This window comes from Podarcis pityusensis, assembly GCF_964106645.2.
Source record: "Podarcis pityusensis genome assembly, chromosome: 12".
Taxonomy (NCBI): Eukaryota; Metazoa; Chordata; class Lepidosauria; order Squamata; family Lacertidae; genus Podarcis; species Podarcis pityusensis.
Genome location: NC_138037.1, coordinates 13,012,308 through 13,032,747, shown reverse-complemented (window position 1 = coordinate 13,032,747; position 20,440 = coordinate 13,012,308). Strand labels below are relative to the sequence as shown.

At 40.8% G+C, this 20,440-nt stretch overlaps 2 long non-coding RNA genes across 2 annotated transcripts in view; one reads left to right on the top strand and one right to left on the bottom strand.

Moving 5' to 3' along the window:
• LOC308459225 overlaps positions 1-20,440 on the top strand; it is a 108,101-nt gene that overhangs the window by 16,463 nt on the left and 71,198 nt on the right. The window lies entirely within an intron of this gene.
• Positions 2,315-20,440, bottom strand: part of LOC308459209 — an 89,869-nt gene continuing 71,743 nt past the window's right edge. The window contains exon 3 of the long non-coding RNA XR_013977902.1: positions 2,315-2,472. This is a non-coding gene — a long non-coding RNA (uncharacterized lncRNA). The remainder of the gene's footprint in view (positions 2,473-20,440) is intronic.

The window sequence follows — 20,440 nt, the reverse complement described above, 5'->3', positions numbered from 1 at the left end:
TTTCTTTTGCAGTGTGAAAGCTGGGTGGCTCCGCTTTTAATAGGGCTTCTTCCTGAAACCTTGACTCATATGAATAGCTGGTTAAATGCAACAGGCTCAATGAAGTCGCTGAGTCCACTTGCATGAATAAAGATTCCAGAGCATCTTTCCTTGGGTGAAAAGTGTGTGAATGAAGTACCATTTCAGCTGTACTTCCAACCAGGGCACATCCAGAAACTTTCTGCTGAAATCCTGAACCTTTTATACCAAAAGTTTTTTTGTCCCATTTTCATTGCGCCATAGTGCAAAAATGCCCCTCCAGATAGCAACCATGCAGTGATATTGGCTGGCTAAGCATCTCAGAGCAATTTCTAAAGCAGAATGATTTCCCCTGGGATAGCTCAGTTGGTAGAGCATGAGACTTTTAATCGCAGGGTTGTGGGTTTGGGCAAAAGATTCTTGCATTGCAGGGGGCTAGGTGAGATTACTCTTGTGCTTCCTTCCAGCTCTACAGTTCTATGATTCTGTGTGTGGATGGTCCAATATAAATGCAGCACTAATGCACTATTACTGTGTCATTAACATGCTGCAGATTAAACCTGCAGGAAACACCAGTTTGGAGGACCCTTGACAGGTTTATCTCTCGCCAGAAGGCCAGGCATGCTTAAATGCTGGTGTGGTCTTTTGCTTCTCTAGCTGTGGTAAGTTGAAAGTAAGGTCAACTAAAGGACTCTGAAAGGTGAGAGTGAGGTGGTCCCCCCTTGTATTTTGGCTCCAAGAATAACAGGGCAAACATTTCTGAGTGCAGGTGGAGATCTTTCCTGGAATGCTGGAGAGATATGACTTAAACAGGCCTGGTTTCGAGGACCTTCCTGCTGCTGAAATATGTGTCAAGACTTTCTAATTATTCTGATTGCTGCACACTGCCATGACCCTTTCTGGTGAAAAGGAAAGTGCTATATTATTTGTACACTTGCACAAACAAATAAATAAAAACCCGTCTACCGACACACCAGAATAAATCAAATTCACACAAGGATCTACTGAAACCTTGCAAGTGGGTCTGCTTCTGCAATGACATTGGACCATAAGAACGTCTGAGGATTTAATCAATCAGCATTCTAAACATGCTGTATTAAAGCAGAATGTGGTTGTTCTGCTTTTCAAACATGAAAAGGATCGATACACTTTGGTTAAACGTAATGTATACATTTGTGAAATTGATTAATATTTAATTATAAAGAGGTAAATGAAAGTGCCTGGGACATTTAATGTAGTGTATGTTAAATCTGTCGTTATAAATCCTAGACTATGTATCCTATGCCCGGGAGAATCTAAGAAATGATGGCTTTTGTATATGTAGCAGCATTGCTTTAGAAAGCAGTATGTCTTGAATGACTTATTAGTGCTAGGGGATATTGGTGTGTGCTTTTGTGTGTGAATTCTCATGATTACTATTTTTGAAAAATTAACTCATGAATTTTCGTTCTGAAAAATTGAAGTAAACAACACATGGATGAATTGTGTCACAAAGTGTAGGATGGGGGTGCTAACCACCCTGTTTGGGGAGCCTGATGTGGCCCCCCAAGCATTTTTTTCTGGCTTCCCAAACCAGACTTTTAGTGGTGGCAAAGTTAGACACCATGCCCAGCACTTTGATGGGGATGCAAATCACCCCCTCCCTTGCCACCAGATTGCTTACTTAATAAGCAAAGAAAGGCTACATGCCTCCTCTTCAGCACATTTACATGTGTGTTGTTGTAGTGGTGGTTTCTGTGTTTGCATGTGAGAGTTTGGGTGACTACACACACTGCTGGCATGTGGCCCCAGGAGAACCGATGAAAGGTGAATGTGGCCCTCAGACCAAAAATGGTTAGCCACTCCTTAAGTTAGATATGTAAGATGTAGAGGTTGTATCAGCCTCGCTTATTCAGGATCCTAGAGAGAAGGTGCTCAGAAAGGGTCATTAAGGGTATTGGTGGATACCTAGTACCTGTGATTTCCCCCTTCCTGTCAACCATCCTCCATTGTAATAATTTCAAAACCAAGGCCCTCGAGTGGACACAGAATGTGGGAGCAAATTTGATTCAGTTCACTAATAATAATAATAATAATAATAATAATAATAATAATAATTTATTTTTTGTACCCCGCCCATCTAGCTGGGTTTCCCCAGCCACTCTGGGCGGCTTCCATAGAAACCAAAAATACACTAAAATATCACACATTAAAATCTCCCTGAACAGGGCTGCCTTAAAATGTCTTCTGAATGTCAGGTAGTTATTTATCGCTTTGACATCTGATGGGAGGGCGTTCCACAGGGCGGGCGCCACTACCAAGAAGGCCCTCTGCCTGGTTCCCTGTAGCTTTGCTTCTCGCAATGAGGGAACCGCCAGAAGTCCCTCAGTGCTGGACCTCAGTGTCCGGGCAGAACAATGGGGGTGGAGACGCTCCTTCAGGTATACTGGGCCGAATCTACCTAATTCATACTTTCTGAAACAAAACAGAAACACAGCCATCCTTTGAAATTCGCAGGACACCAAATTTTGCAGCGCAGTTCTCCAGTCAAGTAATGCGTGCAAAAATGCATGTGTTAATGAAAATGGCAATGAAAAATGCATCATGTTAGGGAAAATTTCCTTTGCAAAAATGTATATATTAAGCAAATTCATAGTAGAATTAATTTTTATAAGGAATTGTGAATTGATGTGAATGATTTAATATAAAATTTGAAAAACAAGAAACTGAAATAGACAGATCCCCACCCCAGATGTGATTCATTGTACCACCTCCTTTGACAAGCAAGTTGATATTTGACAATGTTGATATTTTAGAAATATTGGTCATGATTCAAGAAGTCCAGTTAATTCATGGAAGAAACCTTCATTTTGGATCAGGTTATGCATGAATGGATTGCCCATGTTGGATCACGACAAATACTTATAGAAAATTAATACCAGTAGGTGTTACTGTATTACCCATAATTTATGTTTAAAACTATCACAAGTATCCCAGGGTGTCCAATAGTGGCCCCACAGGGTCCAAGTAAATGCTGTTGGAGAGAAGAGTTGAACACGACTAAACAACAACACTCCTACAAGTAATGAAATGTGTTTGTGTGTGTTGGGCTATCCTTTCCTCTGGTATTTATGGCCACATTTTCTTTGCAGGACCAGGGTCCTGATGGCTCCTGAGGGAGAGGTCCAAGAGTGATTCAGGCTTCTGCGAGGGAGTCTGGGTTGAATAGTGGGTTAAACCACAGAGCCTAGGATTTGCCGATCAGAAGGTTGACGGTTCGAATCCCCACAACGGGGTGAGCTCCCGTTGCTCGGTCCCGGCTCCTGCCAACCTAGCAGTTCAAAAGCATGTCAAAGTGCAAGTAGATAAATAGGTACTGCTCCAGCGGGAAGGTAAACAGCGTTTCCGTGAGCTGCTCTGGTTTGCCAGAAGCAGCTTAGTCATGCTGGCCACATGACCCGGAAGCTGTACGCCGGCTCCCTCGGCCAATAAAGCGAGATGAGTGCCGCAACCCCAGAGTTGGCCAGGAGCCCCTTTACCTTTACCTTTACATAGAAGACTATTTTGATAGAACTGCATAGAGGTTGCAGCCTTCCCTCAGGTATGCCTTCTTGAAAGGTCTTTCTGCTTCAAAACTTCCCATGTACATGGGATCATGGGCTGACTGCTCTTCAAGCAAACACAAGCTCCAGGCTTCCTTTGGTGTACAGATATAATTGTACAGTTGTTTGGATCCTGGCCAGAGAATGTTGTCAACTCCTGCCACATAACACTTGATGGATTAAAATTGATTAAGGCCACTGATGAATCAATTAAAACATGGAGCTATAAAATAAATACATGTCCTAGACTTACTGTCATGCAGAAATACTTATTGCTGGCTGTCATAACAAATACATGGGATCCATTCATGTAATTCTAGCAGCTTTCTTAAACACATGATTTGGTAGGTTTAGTTAATAATATGCAGTAGGATGTAGGGCCCCATAGGGTCCCTGTCAATGACCCTTTGGGTTGAGGCCTTTGTTTTATGGGCTATTAATAAGCCATTAAGCCCTTCATTGGACCGACCTACAAATCTTTCAGAATGATGTGTAATAATAGGAACCTTTTTAATCCTAATAGATTTTATATTTTATCTTTCAGATTTGTTGAGTAAAAGTCAAACAACTGAATAACATTATAATAGGTTTTTGGCGTGTTTCTGTTTTGCGAAGAAGAAAAGCACGGTATTTCAGGGTTACTTTCCTTGAGAGATGGGTACCATCGACTTCCTCGCTGTTCTCACACAACTGCATGTCAAGATGTGTGACCACAGTACCTCAGTTTCCTCTCTTTAAAAAGGAAGAAATCAAAATGATTTTTGCAGATCTCTGGAATGTACAATATCAAGCATAAATTGTAATTGCACTTCATTTACTAAGTGGTGCATTACCTCATCCTTTAGTTTTAACAATGGATTTTCCATAAATCTTCATATGGTTAAACATGATAAAGTGCTCAACATATCATAGAACATGGCAGTGCTTATTAGCACTTGAGAAGTTATTGATTGCTTACCTTGATTAATCTTTTATAGGTCTCCGTAGTATTAATTCCACAGGAGAGGGGTGGGAGCGGTAGAGGTTTTGTAACATTAGTTTCCTCATTCATTCATAGTTTCAGCTTCAGTTACATGAAATTCTTTGACTGATGTCATTAGGATAATTATATTACTGTATCTTTTTTTCTGCAGCAGCAGTAGCCTGCTTTTAGTTTATCAGCTTGGGGATTTTCTACACACACACACACACACACACACACACACGCATTGTGACAGGAAGAAAAAATAGTGCCTGAGAGTTTGAGAAGGAAAATGGTTTTTGTTTTTGTTTTTGCATTTCTGGCACTAGAACGCAAGTAGAATTTTCTGTATATTTTCTGTGTAAGCCTCTCTCCTCTGAGTTTGCTTCCCCGCTACCATTAGTGCAACCCCTTTCTTCTCCAGAAGTAATTTATGTGGGAAATGATTTTAAACCATAAAGACATTCTAATTTATTTATTTATTTAAGTCGTAGTATTTATTATTTCAATTTGTTAAATAAATATTATGTTGTGACAATATATAGCAAAAAAAACCCCCAAACACATTATACACCAATCATGCTTGCTTCTCATGCAAAAAAGAAGGAAAACAAGTGAAAAGGGGGGGGGGGAGACAACCCCCTGAGGAAATAACATGGGAAGAGGGGAGAGGGACAACATAACAAAAACTCTATAATACCATGAATAAACGTAAAACAAAACTATCGTCATTTACTTTGTCATTCCAGAAATGTAAAAACAAGGCCCACTTCTCAATAAATTTGTTTTCTTGATTATTAAGTATTATGCTTCTCTCATATGTAAGTTTTATCATTAAGATAGTATGCAAAGTTTTCCCTACCCAATGGTAGGAAGGTTTTAATTTTCTCATTTTTGTTCAGTATACTGTATAGTGTTTTGCAGTTGTTAGTGCTGTAATCAGTTGTAAATCAATATTAATGACATCAGGATGAAGTATGAAAAGGAGAGTTATTTTAGAGTTTCTTGGAAGATTGTAGCTTGTTATTATTCATATAATATTCAATACTTCTGTCTAAAAAGGCATTTTTATTTTTTTACAACAACAAAAGATATCTATTAAATCCATCTTAATTCCGTTGTACCTCGAGCAGTGCATGTTTTGGCCAAAATTTTTATTAATTCTGTGTGCAGTTAAATACCATTAGAATATTGTTTTAAGATAGTTCTCTTTCAGATTCACACTAATAAGCATTTTTAGAATTTTTTTAGTGCCCATGTCCATTCTGCTTTGAGGCTCTACTCAAAAGTAGAGCCAGTGTGGTGTAATGGTTAGCGTGTCGGACTAGGACCTGGGAGACCAGGGTTCAAATCCCCACTTGGCCATGAAGCCCACAGCGTGACCTTGGGCCAGTCACTGGGTTAACTAGGGTTGCCAATGTACGGAATTTCCCAGACACAGCCAGAATACAACAGTAGGAAGTATTTCACAACCCCATAGTCGCCTTTGACTGGACTTAACCGTCCAGCGGTCCTTTACCTTTTACCTCTGCTTTGAAGATTGCTAACCCAATATTTGGGACGCGGGTGGCACTGTGGGTTAAACCACAGAGCCTAGGACTTGCTGAGCAGGTCGGCGGTTCGAATCCCCGCAACAGGGTGAGCTCCCATTGCTCGGTCCCTGCTCCTGCCCACCTAGCAGTTCGAAAGCACATCAAAGTGCAAGTAGATAAATAGGTATGACTCTGGCGGGAAGGTAAACGGCATTTCTGTGCGCTGCTCTGGTTCGCCAGAAGCGGCTTAGTCATGCTGGCCACATGACCCGGAAGCTGTATGCCGGCTCCCTCAGCCAATAAAGCGAGATGAGCGCCGCAACCCCAGAGTTGGTCGCGACTGGACCTAATGGTCAGGGGTCCCTTTACCTTTACCTTTAACCCAATATTTGCCTTCAGGAACTTTTCCATTTACCTCCACAGAGGAACATATTCATGCCTTGGACAAGATAAACATCTGGCTTTTAATCTATGACTGCCCTAACTGCCCCATGTCTCTTCCGTATCATGCCCAATCTTTTTCTTCTTGGTCAAAGAACAACTCTAGCTTAATCTCTTCTGCCTCACCCCCTTTTAAAATATCCAGGTCAGAAATGAACATGTTAAATTAATTTTCACTTACAATCTCCTACTTAAAGACTAACCCATAATTCTCACAATACTCTGTTGATTTTAATGTTTTCCTGTCTTCTAATGGACAGTAATTGAGAAGGATCCATCATTTAAATTAGACCCTGGTGAAGAACATCACTTAGAGAAATGGCACTATAAACTGGAATTGTGAAGGTAAAAAATCAATTGGCTAGCTGGTTAGATTTAAAGAAAAAAATTCATTATGTGTGCTAATTCCAGCCTCTACATATAATTTACCTGTGTGATCTTCAGTTTAATCAATTTATGAATGGAATGTAACCACTCATTTTGTCATATTATGTTACAAAGCCCGGAGACATTTTTTCAAAAAAGAAAGAATAAGAGACAGCCCATTAGTGTTCTTTAGCTTACTAATGATATACTTGAATCATAAGTTGCATTGGTCCCTTTAAGGCATACCTATACACATGGGCTGATTTACATGTGTTTTCAGGTATTTCTAAAAGGCATAGGGTCATATGCTGTACTCAGCATAGATCTACTGAAGTTAATGAACATGATGAAGTTGGGTGCATTCATTTTCATAGGTCTACACTGAGTAGAATCAAGCCTATTGTTTTATCCAGAAGATCAGCTTATGAAGAGGGTTGAGCTGATTGCTTCAGCTGAACCTCATGGCTTTCACAAGCCTCTCTTGAGTACCTATACCAATAATCTAGGAGTTTTTACAACTTGCTTACTAAACTAAGTTTTACTGCCTGTGCAACTTTTCTGAAGCACATTAACATGATCTTTGTAAGTAAACCAGTTTTCAACTTACCAAATGCCTGGGTCTTTTCCCTATACTGGGAGAAGACGGAAACTTTGGAAAGAGAATTTTTAAGGGGACATTCTGGAACTGACTTGGAAGGGCATATTTCAAAGGTCCAGCAGCCTTTCTATGCTTTACTTTGCTGCATATTTTGTGACTTTAAATTTCTCCTGGGGTTCTCTCTCCAAAGAGGACTTGCCCCAAACTTGGATCTTGGCATCCAGGAATTATCCTTTCTATATATATATATTTGCACCAACATATTGAGCTGGTACATTTCTAAGAAAGCTATATCTCTTGACCTGAATGTGTAGTTCAGATCTTTGTTTACAGCAGTTGTGAATAGAATTACAACCGTGAAGTAAAAATACTGAGTTTGGATAAAACAACAATCGAGGACCAAGGTGTTGGATGAAACAAAATGTATTTATATGTAAGTTGTTTGTGAAGTTACAAATTTGAACTTTTAAAGAAGAAAGAAGGTGTGACACTGTCTAGTGCTTACTTGTTTCGCTGCCACTTTAGTATGTGTCCTCACAGACTATGATATCACAACTCATTAATCAGCAGCAGGCTGGCTTTGGATGAGATCAGAATGTGGGCTTCTGCCAATGTTTCTCTTATCTGATTCATCAGGTGATATTTATCAGCATGACAAAAAGGAAAAAAAAGTGTAGTAGTTTATAAATAGAAACAGCACTTGATATTTCATCCTTCAAACCTAATGTAAACCTCTTGGGTTTAGGCATGATTTCAAAGCAGCTGGGGTTTACCTCTGCTAATCTGTAGAGCATTCAGGATGGGTGGGTTTGGGTTGGTGCTGCAACTCCAGTTTTGCAACTGGACTAAACAGAATAATAATAATAATAATAAAATTTATTTATATCCCGCCCTCCCCAGCCGAAGCCGGGCTCAGGGCGGCTAACAACACTAAAATAGTGCAACATTATAAAAACAACAGGGATAAATAAGAACAGGGATGAGGTGCTTGTGGTCATTCAGTAGTTGGGGGACTACAACTCCCATCATCCCTGGCCATTGGGCACACTGGCTGGCATTGACGGAAGTTGGAATCCAACTCCAAGAGCATCTTTAAAACCATTGGGTCCCTGCTTCTGGAGAGAATGAGATACAAGTCAGATGAATGAAAAGTTAAACTTTTACCACTCATTTCATCATCCTGATCTAGGTTGCTCCTCCCTTGCATTAACACTTTTTTTGTGGAACACACACATGCATACACATAGGACGCAGGTGGTGCTGTGGTCTAAACCACTGAGCCTCTTGGGCTTGCCGATCAGAAGATTGGTGGTTCGAATCCCTATGACGGGGTGAGCTCCTGTTGCCCTGTCCCAGCTACTGCCAACCTAGCAGTTCGAAAGCACGCCAGTGCAAGTAAATAGTGCTGTGGCAGGAAGGTAAACAGTGTTTCCATGTGCTCTGCTTTCTGTCACGGTGTTCTGTTGCGCCAGAAGCGGTTTAGTCATGCTGGCCACATGACCCGGAAAGCCATCTGTGGACAAACGCCGGCTCCCTCAGCCTGAAAGTGAGATGAGTGCCACAACCCCATAGTTGCCTTTGACTGGACTTAACCATCCAGGGGTCCTTTACCTTTACCTTTTACACATATACACACAGGTCGCAAAGTATACATTTAGCTTGGGTATCACAGGCGCACTGCATTATACGTAGTACCCAGCGTACAGTGTAAATGTGAGCGAATTAAGAGGGAGGATTTAATCCTTAAAAATGTTGCTCTACTGGAAATGTCTATTGGGTTTTTTTTATTTAAAGACTCCCCCCCCCCTTTAGCCAAAATAGCCTTTCAGAATGGTTGATAAAGATCAATAGTAAGACAGCCAGTGGCCTTGCAGTATAAGTACATGACACACAAGGAAGAAAGGATGGGGACGGAAGAGGGAATAAAGCAAGCTCACGTACAAGTTCTTAAAGCTACAGTTCTTATACTGAGCAGCTGAGTTGGGAGTAGTTCAGGTAGTTTGATGGTATGGCTACTGCTAGGTGACAGTTGAGGTAGGACCAAAGAGAGCTGGTCTCTTAGCAGAGGCAATATAATATGCCTTCTAATTGGAGATGTGAAAGGGGAGAAAAAAAAATCAAAACAAACACTCAGTAGTTGAGAGACACTTTTTAAAAGTCAAAAGAAAAAATACCAGACTCTGGAAAGCTATATGTTGTAGAAGTGCGAGAAATATGCATGAAATGGGAGATGATTTTGAAGGTTTTTACTGATCATCTGGTTGAACAGGCAAGCTGATTTAAGATTTTTTTTGGGGGGGGGAGGAGGGAAAAGGAAGCAGGTTTCCTATTCTGCTGGTTGAGCTGCCAAAGGAAAGATGCGTTCCCAACACCTCCAGCTGTGTGTTTAGGCACTTCTTCCCAAACTGCACATATGGCTGCCTAGGATTGCAGCCAAAAAGTTCACTGGGGGGGAAAATCCCACATGAAAAGGAGGACATCAGTGTATAGTTGTTTATATGCTAATGCTGCTGGAAGGCAGGAAGATGAGTGAGAAAGAATAGAGTTAGAAGAAGCATATCAGAAACCCAGGGAAAGAATGACAATCATTTATTTACATATCCAGCATGGTTGATATACCACTTAATTATATATTTAATGTAAAATTTCTGAAAAAAATCAGATGTTAAAAACAAGTTAACTTGAAAAAATAAATAAATGAAATCAGCAGGGTTTTTAAAAATAAAAATAAAAATATACATTATAAAATAAAATAACTTTAAGATACGTGTCAAATTTTTATATCTGGTGCCGAAAACAGCACAGTTAAGGCAACTGACAACAGTCAGTGGGCAGGAAATCCCAAAATATAGGTGCTGCCACACTGAAAGATCAGTTCCTTGCAAGTGTGGAACGAAGTTAACCCCTCACAAAGTGAAAATTCTCAGCAACCCTTAAGAAACTACAATGGCCAGAATTTTTGGATGGAAAGAATGTGCTTCAACACTGTAGTGCAACCCCACAAAAAGTAAAACTAGCCCTGCTTGCACATGAGAAAATTCCACAATGTGCATTATGGCAGTTTCTAAAGTGGACTTTGGTGCTGGGAAGATTCAGGTGGCATTTCCTACCCTCACCCTCAGACTTCTCTAGTGCTGCCCTTTGACATCCACCTCCCAGGGAGCGTAACCCACTGTTGCCCTATGAGACTAGGGAGTGAGGCTGAAAGGATGGCTCTAACTTAGCCCACGATGAAGGCATGTCTTCCCTTCAATGGCCACAACAACTTCCCTTCGATCATGGCCAAAGTCTATGAAACATATCCAAGTCTGCTCTGATGAAAAAACAAGATTGCCACTCGTTCCTTGTATGTAGGCCTTTCCTAAAATATTGCAATTAAGTCAATACTCTCCATTGCTTCCTGCTGCGTCTTTATTTGCATGCTAATTGCAGATTAGGGCTCTCTGCATCCCATGAGAGTCCATGTGTGTTTTTATTGATTAGTTTGCCTTCATTTAAAATTTAAATGACTATTATTAAATTGGTACAAGATGATAACATTGTGTATGCTCAAGGCATTTAACTAACATATTCACAAGTTTTTCCAAGTCTCCCAGTTTGAGATGCTTGTGTGTAGAAGTAACAGAGTTGCAATTAGGTAAAATTTATTTTAAAACAAAATAAAATCCTGGATTCAGTACAGAAATTTTTAAAAATCATCACAGGCATCTTGCCCGTGACAGGGTGGTACAAGACCTACGTTAAAATATATTAAATCATTAGTCTTGTATAAAAAGGGGTTATTTTTACTTTACTATAAAATTTTAAGGCAGTGAACCAGTGGATGGATTTTTAGTTGACTAATTATCTTTTTTTTATTGAATACAGTTTTGAAGGATATTGATAGGTTTGGCAGAAACATAGCTTCCTTCCTTCCTTTTTACTTTTGAGATGATCTACAATTTAATAAACAGCAGCTTCCATTTATTTTTATTTTTAAAATGTATGGTTAATATATTTAAAATCTGAGGAATCCGGATTGCAGTTACATACTACAGTCACAATGGCTTCAAAAAAATTCTAAATAAGTTCAAATTCCATCAGTAATGAAAAGAATTGTATTCCAGATTTCAGAGATACATTGCCATATGGGAGCCTGAACATTTGCATGGTTCAAAAAATGTCTCAGAAAAACTATTGAGAAAACTTTACTTTTTAGACTTTTGAGATGTCTTCTGTTGAAACCTTTGTACAGTGGTACCTCAGGTTAAGTACTTAATTCGTTCCGGAGGTCCGTTCTTAACCTGAAACTGTTCTTAACCTGAAGCACTACTTTACCTAATGGGGCCTCCTGCTGCTGCTGCGCCGCCGGAGTATGATTTCTGTTCTCATCCTGAAGCAAAGTTCTTAACCTGAAGCACTATTTTTGGGTTAGCGGAGTCTGTAACCTGAAGCGTATGTAACCTGAAGCGTATGTAACCCGAGGAACCACTGTATAACGATTATGAGACTGACCTTTGACACCTATCTTGAACACATGGCTTGACGTTCTGTGCCAGTAGTCTGTTACATTGTATATATGAACTCTAATAGATTTATTTATACTTTTTGAACGATATCATTATTCTATTATATATGCTCTAACAGTTATTAGCCTACGTGTTGTGTCTATATTTCTGTGATTCATTCTCATTGTAACACAGGGGTTTGTTTTTGTGATTAGCTGAAGTGGCAGATACTTTTGGGGTTTTCTTTGAAAGATAGGGGTCATTCACACTTAACTTGTACTACTCCCTAAAAGCAGAGGTCCAAGCAGTTTATCCATTTGCTATGCTACTTTCCTCTAGAAGACCTGCTCTTTACTGCTGAATCAGAGCAAATGCCAATCCATGGAAAACTTGGTTGATGTTTTGCTCCGATTCAGCAGTAAATACTGGGTTTCCCCAGGGGAAAGTAGTGGGGGAAGCAGAGGTGTGGATGAGTACATACGGCAGTTTACTGGCCAAAGCAAAATTCATTTGCATGAATGACACAGCAGGCCCATCTTATTCATGAATTATTTTATGATTGCTACAATGCTGGGCTACAATGCCACTAGATCTGAGCAACTAATCAGCTCTGATTAGCTGATTACTTTGTGGAAGACACACGTGTAGAAAAGTTCATTAATATGCGTTTCTAATAATACTCTAATTGCATGCCTACGTGCATTCATTGCTCTTAGGGCGCATGATTAAAATTAGAAATATGTGCAGATGGAATCCACTCATTTATGGTTATTTATCGGTTATCCCAGATTTACAAATGTGGAGCTGAGCAAGGATCTCAACCCATTGCACGGGGTTGGACTAGATCACCCTTGGGGTTCCTTCCAACGCTACAATTCTGTGATTCTATTCTATAACGCCTGGAACTTGAAAGGAGAAACTGCCCCATGCTGACGCAATTAGAGAAATGCTCACTATCTTCGGTTCTCAAAGTGTCTTGGGAGTCCTAGGAATGTACAAATTTGAAAAATCTGGTTTCTCTTGGTTTCTCATTTCTCCAATATTAAATTCAGTTCTTCACATTTCCACATTGGTTAGTAATTCTTTTTTAAAAAAGTTTTAATGAAAAATCATCAGCCTTTCCTGGTAATTTCTCCTAATATGCATATATTTACATGAGATTCTGTCCACTGCACACATTTTTGCAAAACAGGTTTCCCCCTAATATAATGCTTTTTCGTATGCTGTTTTCACTAATATATACATTTGGGTGCACACTTTAACCCAGTTTATGTATTTTTGTGTGCAATATGGTTGGAGCACTGCATTTATTTTTATTTATTTATTTAACAAAATTTATAAACCACATGAACTTGAAGAGGTTTGCAAGAAATAACAACAAAACAATTAAAATTAATAGCAAAACAGATGAAAACGCATCAGCATCTACATGCCAGTAATAAGCGTGTCTAAACAAAACTGCTTTACTGAAAAATTTGGAGGGGGGGAGGACTGTTTAAACGGGAATCATAATGCTTTAAATGTATGGTAGGAATGTGGCCATACTCAAAACGAGGTATGAACTTAAAATGTTGATGCAATGTTCAGGCAGATGCAAGGACTAACACCCACCAGTTTTTGTGAACACTTTTTGCAGTGCTAAACACATTTTTTGGCAGTCTTTGGGGAAATGTTCAGTTAGCCAACTAAACTGTCCTCACTTTCAACAGTCCTCAGTGACATGGTCTTGGATTGCTTGTGTCGGCTCCACCTGTTTTTATTTACTGGCTTTTGGAGAATATCATGGCAGATGCATTTATTGATTTTTAGAGCATTTCCCCCTGTTCTGCAAGAAGCTTCCAGACCATAGCTGTCAACTTTTCCCTTTTCGTGCGAGGAATCCTATTCGGAATAAGGGAATTTCCCTTAAAAAAAGGGAAACGTTGACAGCTATGTTCCAGACTGCCTTACTAAACCATAGGTGACTCAAGACTTCTGGTTAGAATGTGTACTGATAGGCACAAGGTGTCACTATTACTACTTATGACAGGACTAATGTTCGTGTTGAAATGTTAACTGCTCTGGCTTATTAGGGTACCATGTTGCAATTCAAGCAACTTGTTGTGGAGAATAAATCACTGCCAAAATTCTAACAACTCTCCGGTGAATAAATCACAGGTTTTAGTCATTCTACTCCTGGATTCTGCAATGCTGAAAATGTTCTTGCGTGCTGCATGTGCCGTTTGAAAGTTAGAAAATGTTTTAACATGAAGGGGAGAGATTAGCAATGATGTTATGCTGTGGAGAACAGGAAAGGATGTTTTGCCTGAAGTATTAATATTTAAACTGCAATACAACTCATGAGTCATAAATCTGTAGTAAAAGTGGCAAGGCAGTTCAAGGTGGCTGGGGGGTTCAGCTTCAGATTATGGTGATTTGGTGCATGCAGATGAATTAATTAACCCACCATAAATATGAACTGAGTCTAGTGGTGGAAGACCTTTGCAGGGGTATGGCTTGTGTTTACAGAAAGTGTTAAAGTAGAAGAGAATAAGTTGTGATAGCCACCAGGGTTTAAAAACTCATTTGTTTGAGAATAAATTAGAAGAGTGTATTTTATTATTTGTCTATTTCATTTCCCCCCACCATTGAGTCTGTACCAGACTGCAGTGGTTAGCACCTGGGAGACCAGGGTTCAAATCTCCACTCAACCATGAAACTCACTGGGTAACCTTGTGCCAGACACTGCCTCACAGCCTAATCTACCTCACAGGGTTTTTATAAGGATAACATTGGGAGCAAAAGAATAATGAAATTTCCTTGATCTCCTTGGAGGAACAGTGAGATATAAATGTAAAAATAATCATAATAACTGTAAATTCTTATACACACAATCTTATACAGGCTACTCCCCTTTTGCAGGGGAGTTGCATTTTGGGTCATTGTTAGTGGGGCATGTATAAGCTCGCCCTGTGCCCCATGCCCTGTTCTGTCCCCTTCTGGGGTTGAAAAAAGAGTATGCATCCGTGGTTTTGCATGCCTTGAACGTGCATAAAATGAGAGTTGCCTCTACAATTATACAATTGTATAATTGTAAAGTCTAGGGCTGGGGTGTTGTTTGGAGGGTTGTTGACAGGGGTTTGCTGCTGTTGGTTTTTTGTATATTTTACATCTTCTTGTGATTTATGTGGAAATTGTTCCACTTGGTTGTGTATTTTTTAATATTTTATTGTTAATATCACTACTTTTGTTACATTGTAGTTATGTATTTTTTTCAAGTTGCAAGTCACTTTGAGCATGGTTTGAATGGCGCAAAGGTGGTATACAAAGAAAATTATGTTATGTATGTAATAACAATGGTTATAGTAGCAGCAGTAAAGGTAAAGGTAAAGGGACCCCTGACCATTAGGTCCAGTCGTGGCTGACTCTGGGGTTGTGGCGCTCATCTCGCTTTATTGGCCGAGGGAGCCAGCGTACAGCTTCCAGGTCATGTGGCCAGCATGACTAAGCCGCTTCTGGCGAACCAGAGCAGTGCATGGAAACGCTGTTTACCTTCCCACTGGAGCGGTACCTATTGATCTACTTACACTTTGACATGCTTTTGAACTGCTAGGTTGGCAGGAGCAGGGACCGAGCAATGGGAGCTCACTCCGTCGCGGGGATTCAAACCGCCAGCCTTCTGATTGGCAAGTCCTAGGCTCTGTGGTTTAACCCACAGCGCCACCTGTGTCCCTTAGTAGCAGCAGTAGTACGTAGTAATAATAAAAACAATAATAGTACCGTAATTATAACAATAATAAATAGTACCTGAACCTGCAATCAAGAGGGACTTACACCATAAATACAACCAAGTATATAATTTGATGGCATTAAATACTTTCGGCTTGGACTTTGTGCAGGAGACCATTGGTGCAGTTGGGGGCTGAGGGTGCTTTATCAGGTACAGAAGTAAAGGGAGTCACCTGGAGAAGTAACTTGGAGAAGATAGTGAATCCCTTCCTATTTAATTCCTTCAATCCTTTGTGCTCCCCCTCCCCTGTTGCTCCTTACGTTTGTGCTGGGTGGGATTTTGTGAGTGATACCTTGGCCCCAAGCCCAGGGTTAGCTGGCTTCCAGGTTAGGTGGCACTGGACAAGAGTTCTAAGGCGTAAGTGACAGGTTCGTTTGGCTGAGCTTTGAAGTCATGGATCAAGTGTGTCCTCCAGGGGAGGACATGAAGGTGTGCAGGCACTTCTGACAGTGAACTTTGGCCAGCTAAGAAAACTTTTCAGCTCGCAAGGGGAATTCCAGCCATGTACAGGAAGCATTTTTCAATAACCCACAATTATGTTGGGTCTCGTGTGGTGCTATTTGTTTGGCTGCCAATGTGTTTTATGGTGCTGTGCCAACTGTAATGTAGTTACTGCACAGTCTGAAGAACGGAAGAAGGGGGAGGTAGAAAAACTTAGATGCTTTATGAGCTTATAGGGTGAGAACCCAAATACAAAGAGCTTTGAAGAACTGAACATTGATGGTTTAAGGTAAACAGACACACCGTTCAGTAATGTGATTAAAACATCAGTGTCTTGTTGGGCACAACAACAGAGTTACCTAAGAGTCCCCAGTAATCATATCCTTAAAGTTATGGCATGTTACAAGCTGCCCTTGTAAAAGGAACCCATGGAAATTGAAATACTTGATTCGTGTTTCAGAAGAAGGCACATCAGGGTCATCTCTCTATCTGTCTATCAAATCATGTTCCTGACATTTCATCACACTGTAGTATGACAAAAACAGCAGCAGAGACCTGGAAGGAGCTATGCAACCAGGCAGGTGCTTGATTCCTAGAGGGTGGGGCTCTCCAAGTGCAGGAAATACTTCCATTTATTTATTTACTATTTAATTTATTAGACTTCTTAGTTGCCTGTTACCCAAAGGTCTCCAAGTGACTTACATTTAAAAACTTAAAACACCATTATACCATTAACAAAGGTTGCAGAGTTTGGAGAAAAGGAGATTATAAAGTGGTATAAAAATAACAGCCCGAGGGTTTCCACAGCTTCCCTTCAGTATCTGCCACCTGCAGCGGTTGCCTCATTCTGCCTAACAGTAGGACTAGCCTTGCCACTGAGTTCTATTTAGGATGAACCTTCCTCAGTTCTTATTAATGTGTGTGTGTGTGTGTGTGTGTGTGTGCGTGTGTGTGCATGCGTTTATGTGTGACTGTGGTAACTGTTTTAATAAAGCATGTTTACAAATGCTGGCATCCTCCTGATTCTGCAGATGAGAAGGAAATTTTAATCCAAGAGGGGGTTGCCACTATGTTGCAATCATTGTTCTTTTCTGTGCGCCGCTGGAGCCCTGTCAATCAAGCCATTCAATGTCTTCATTATTCTGTAGCTGCATGTCATGCTCCAGGGGAGCACCAACACGCAAAGTGTTACAACATGCCCCAGCACTGCAGCAAGGGGGTAGTTTTCACTTGGTTCCAGCACAGGGTTGATCTGTTCTAGAGGCCTCTTCTTTTCTTGGAATGTTGAAATACATTGCCTTCAGAAACACTCAATAACAACTCTCTCTCCCTCTCCCTCTCCCCCCCCCTCTCTGTGTGTATGTATGTACTGTACAGTCATTCTCATACACTGGATCAAGTTCTGCTTTTGAATATTTATAACTGTCTCTTTGTGAAGTCGATGGTGTTTATTGACTTGCACCCAAGAGCAGAATTTGACTTGCAGCAAGATTTAAGGGGTATTTGCTCTGCATTTTAAAGCACACTCTTTCTTGTTACAGATGTTTCTCATCCACTCCTTTTCATAAAACAACAACAACCTTCCATTGACTACCTCCTATCAACCAAACTCCAGTGTTTTACACCTGCATCTTTTAAAAGGGTATTTTAATTTCAGTATTTTTGACCCAGCAGTTTCCTGCACTAAAGAGAGGTTGGCGCATCTGTACTCATTTCTTAGCAACAGCTTATCTGGTGGATGACGCATATTATTATCCATAATGTTGTTGCTGGAAGCATTTCTTTTCCCGTTCTTTTTGGTCTTCTTCTTTTTTGAGATTCCAGCTTTTACATCAGGAATACTAGTTGTTTTCTGAGAGTTGGCTGTGTTTCTTCATTTTCATTTCTAGTGGTCAGTGTGGTTTGGGGGATCTGTACTTCAGAAACTCATTTTTCTTTGCTGACACCATCCAGCAAACTAAGAAAACTGTTGTATAAACACAAATGTGAATAGATGAAAAGCACTGATAGTGCAGATCACCATTTGGGGGGGGGGGAGTTCTTAAATTACAGGTAAGCCAAGGCTCCTGAGGCCTTTTTGTGCTGAGCCCCTTAGCTTCTGCTTTTTATAGGGCTACAGGTGAACCAATATTTAGCTAAAATGCAGGGTGTGTGTGTGTGTGTGTGTGTGTGTGTCTGGCAGGGATCAGGGCTTGATGATTTCATTCACTGATTAAAGGACTCCCTGACCTCCCCATTGTCAACCCCTCCAGGAGCTTCTGATTTTCCTCCCTGTCCCCAGCTTCCCCCTGGTAGCTCATTTCCCCACTGCTGAGGCCCCCAACACTGATACGCTAGCTTGGCAGAGCTTATATTGTTTATCTGCTCTTCCTCTCCTTACCAATCTAAATGCCTGTTAGTGGAATCAGAAGGGTAAGAGAGCATGGGCACAGCCAGTGAAGGCCAAGCAAAGAGGAACTGAGCCGCAGGATGACTGGTGAGCAGCTTTGGTGGAGAGGAGTTGATCACACAGCAAGTGCCATTGCATGCTTCTGGGGGAACTCTAGCAAACTCATTCTTCTAGTGGTGATACTGCCAGAATAGTACCATCTTCACAGAAGAGGATCAGTAGGCTTGAGGAAACCCCAAGGTCTGTAGAGATGATGGGGAAAAAGCTTTGTGGGGGACGATGATGACAAAATGAAGACTGAGCATGTCTTGGGATGGGCACATCCTGGAGGCATCCTGAACAGGAGCACTCCCTACTTGTTCTTTTCTGTTTCCAAAAACATTAGAACGAAGCCACCCTGAGAACTCCAAGGTTCAGAATATATAAGCCTATATCAAGGATCTTTTTTCAAAAGAGGTTTTTTGATTTTCAGTGTGTAAACACAATTACAAATATATCAAGGGTTTATTCACACAATGCATAGGTAACTTAACAAGCGTCACTGCCAGCAGATGAGTGTGGTGGCGGCCATGAACAGGGACCAGAGAAGGCCCTCTGACTATGGTATGTGAAATCCAGCATCGCCTGAGCTCTGCGGGTGCGGCTTTCTCCGGATTGAAGTGCAGAGTGTTTGAGGACCAGGACATTTGCAGGGAAACCGAAATGCTTGTTTACAAAGCTATTGTACTACCAACCTTACTATATGCTTGTAAACATGGACCACTTATAAACACCATCTCCAACTCCTCAAAAGGAGTATCTCCAAAAAATTCTACACATCACTTGGGAAGACAGGCGAACTAATATCAGTGTACTGGAAGAAGCAAAGATCACCAGTGTCGAAGCAATGATTCTTCAACATCAACTTCGTTGGACTTCGTTGTATGGATGCCTGATTATCATCTTCCAAAGCAACTACTCTATTCCGAACGTAAAAATGGAAAGCGTAATACTGGTGGTCAACAAAAGAGGTTTAAAGACTGTCTCAAGGCAAATCTTAAAAAATGTAGTATAAACACTAACAACTGGGAAACACTGGCCTGCGAGCACTCCAGTTGGAGAATAGCCTTTACCAAAGGTGTCATGGGCTTTGAAGACACTCAAACTCAGGACACAAGGGAGAAACGTGCTAAGAGGAAGGCACGCTTGGCAAACCCTCACAGTGATCAACTCCTGCCCGAAAACCAATGTCTCCACTGTGGAAGGACATGTGGATCCAGAACTGGCCTCCACAGTCACTTACGGACTCATTGTTAAAACTGTGTTTATGGAAGACAATCTTACTTGGCTATGAGTGATCGCCAAAGAAGAAGAAGAAGAAGAAGAGAAAAGACAGGTACTTCAGGTCCTCATATAAAGCTGCTTGAAAAGTAAGCGCTTTGACTTGTGCTCAGGAGCGCACCAGCAGCCAGTGAATCTGCATCAGAGGGTGTCTCCCCTCAGACCAGTTCCAGTTAGTAGCCTAGCAGCCATTTATCCTGGGTCAGCAGACGTTTGCTGGCACCTTTCTAGTGCACCTTTTTAATTGATTAAAAGGTTTTTAATGGATTGACTCTAATGGACAAAAGCTGCAACCCTATACCCACTTAGCTGGGAGTAAGCCCTATTGAACTCAATGGGGCTGACTTCTATGTAGACATCAGGTGATTGTTCTTTTCCTGCAGCCAGGCCCAAAATGATTGGCATAATATGGAGCTGAGTACCACTGAAATTATTATTATTTTTAAACAGTCCTTTTTCCCTATTGGCTTCCATGGAGTGGACATTGTGGTATTTGCACCGAGGCAAACTTTGGCCTAACGAGTTAATGCTGTTAAT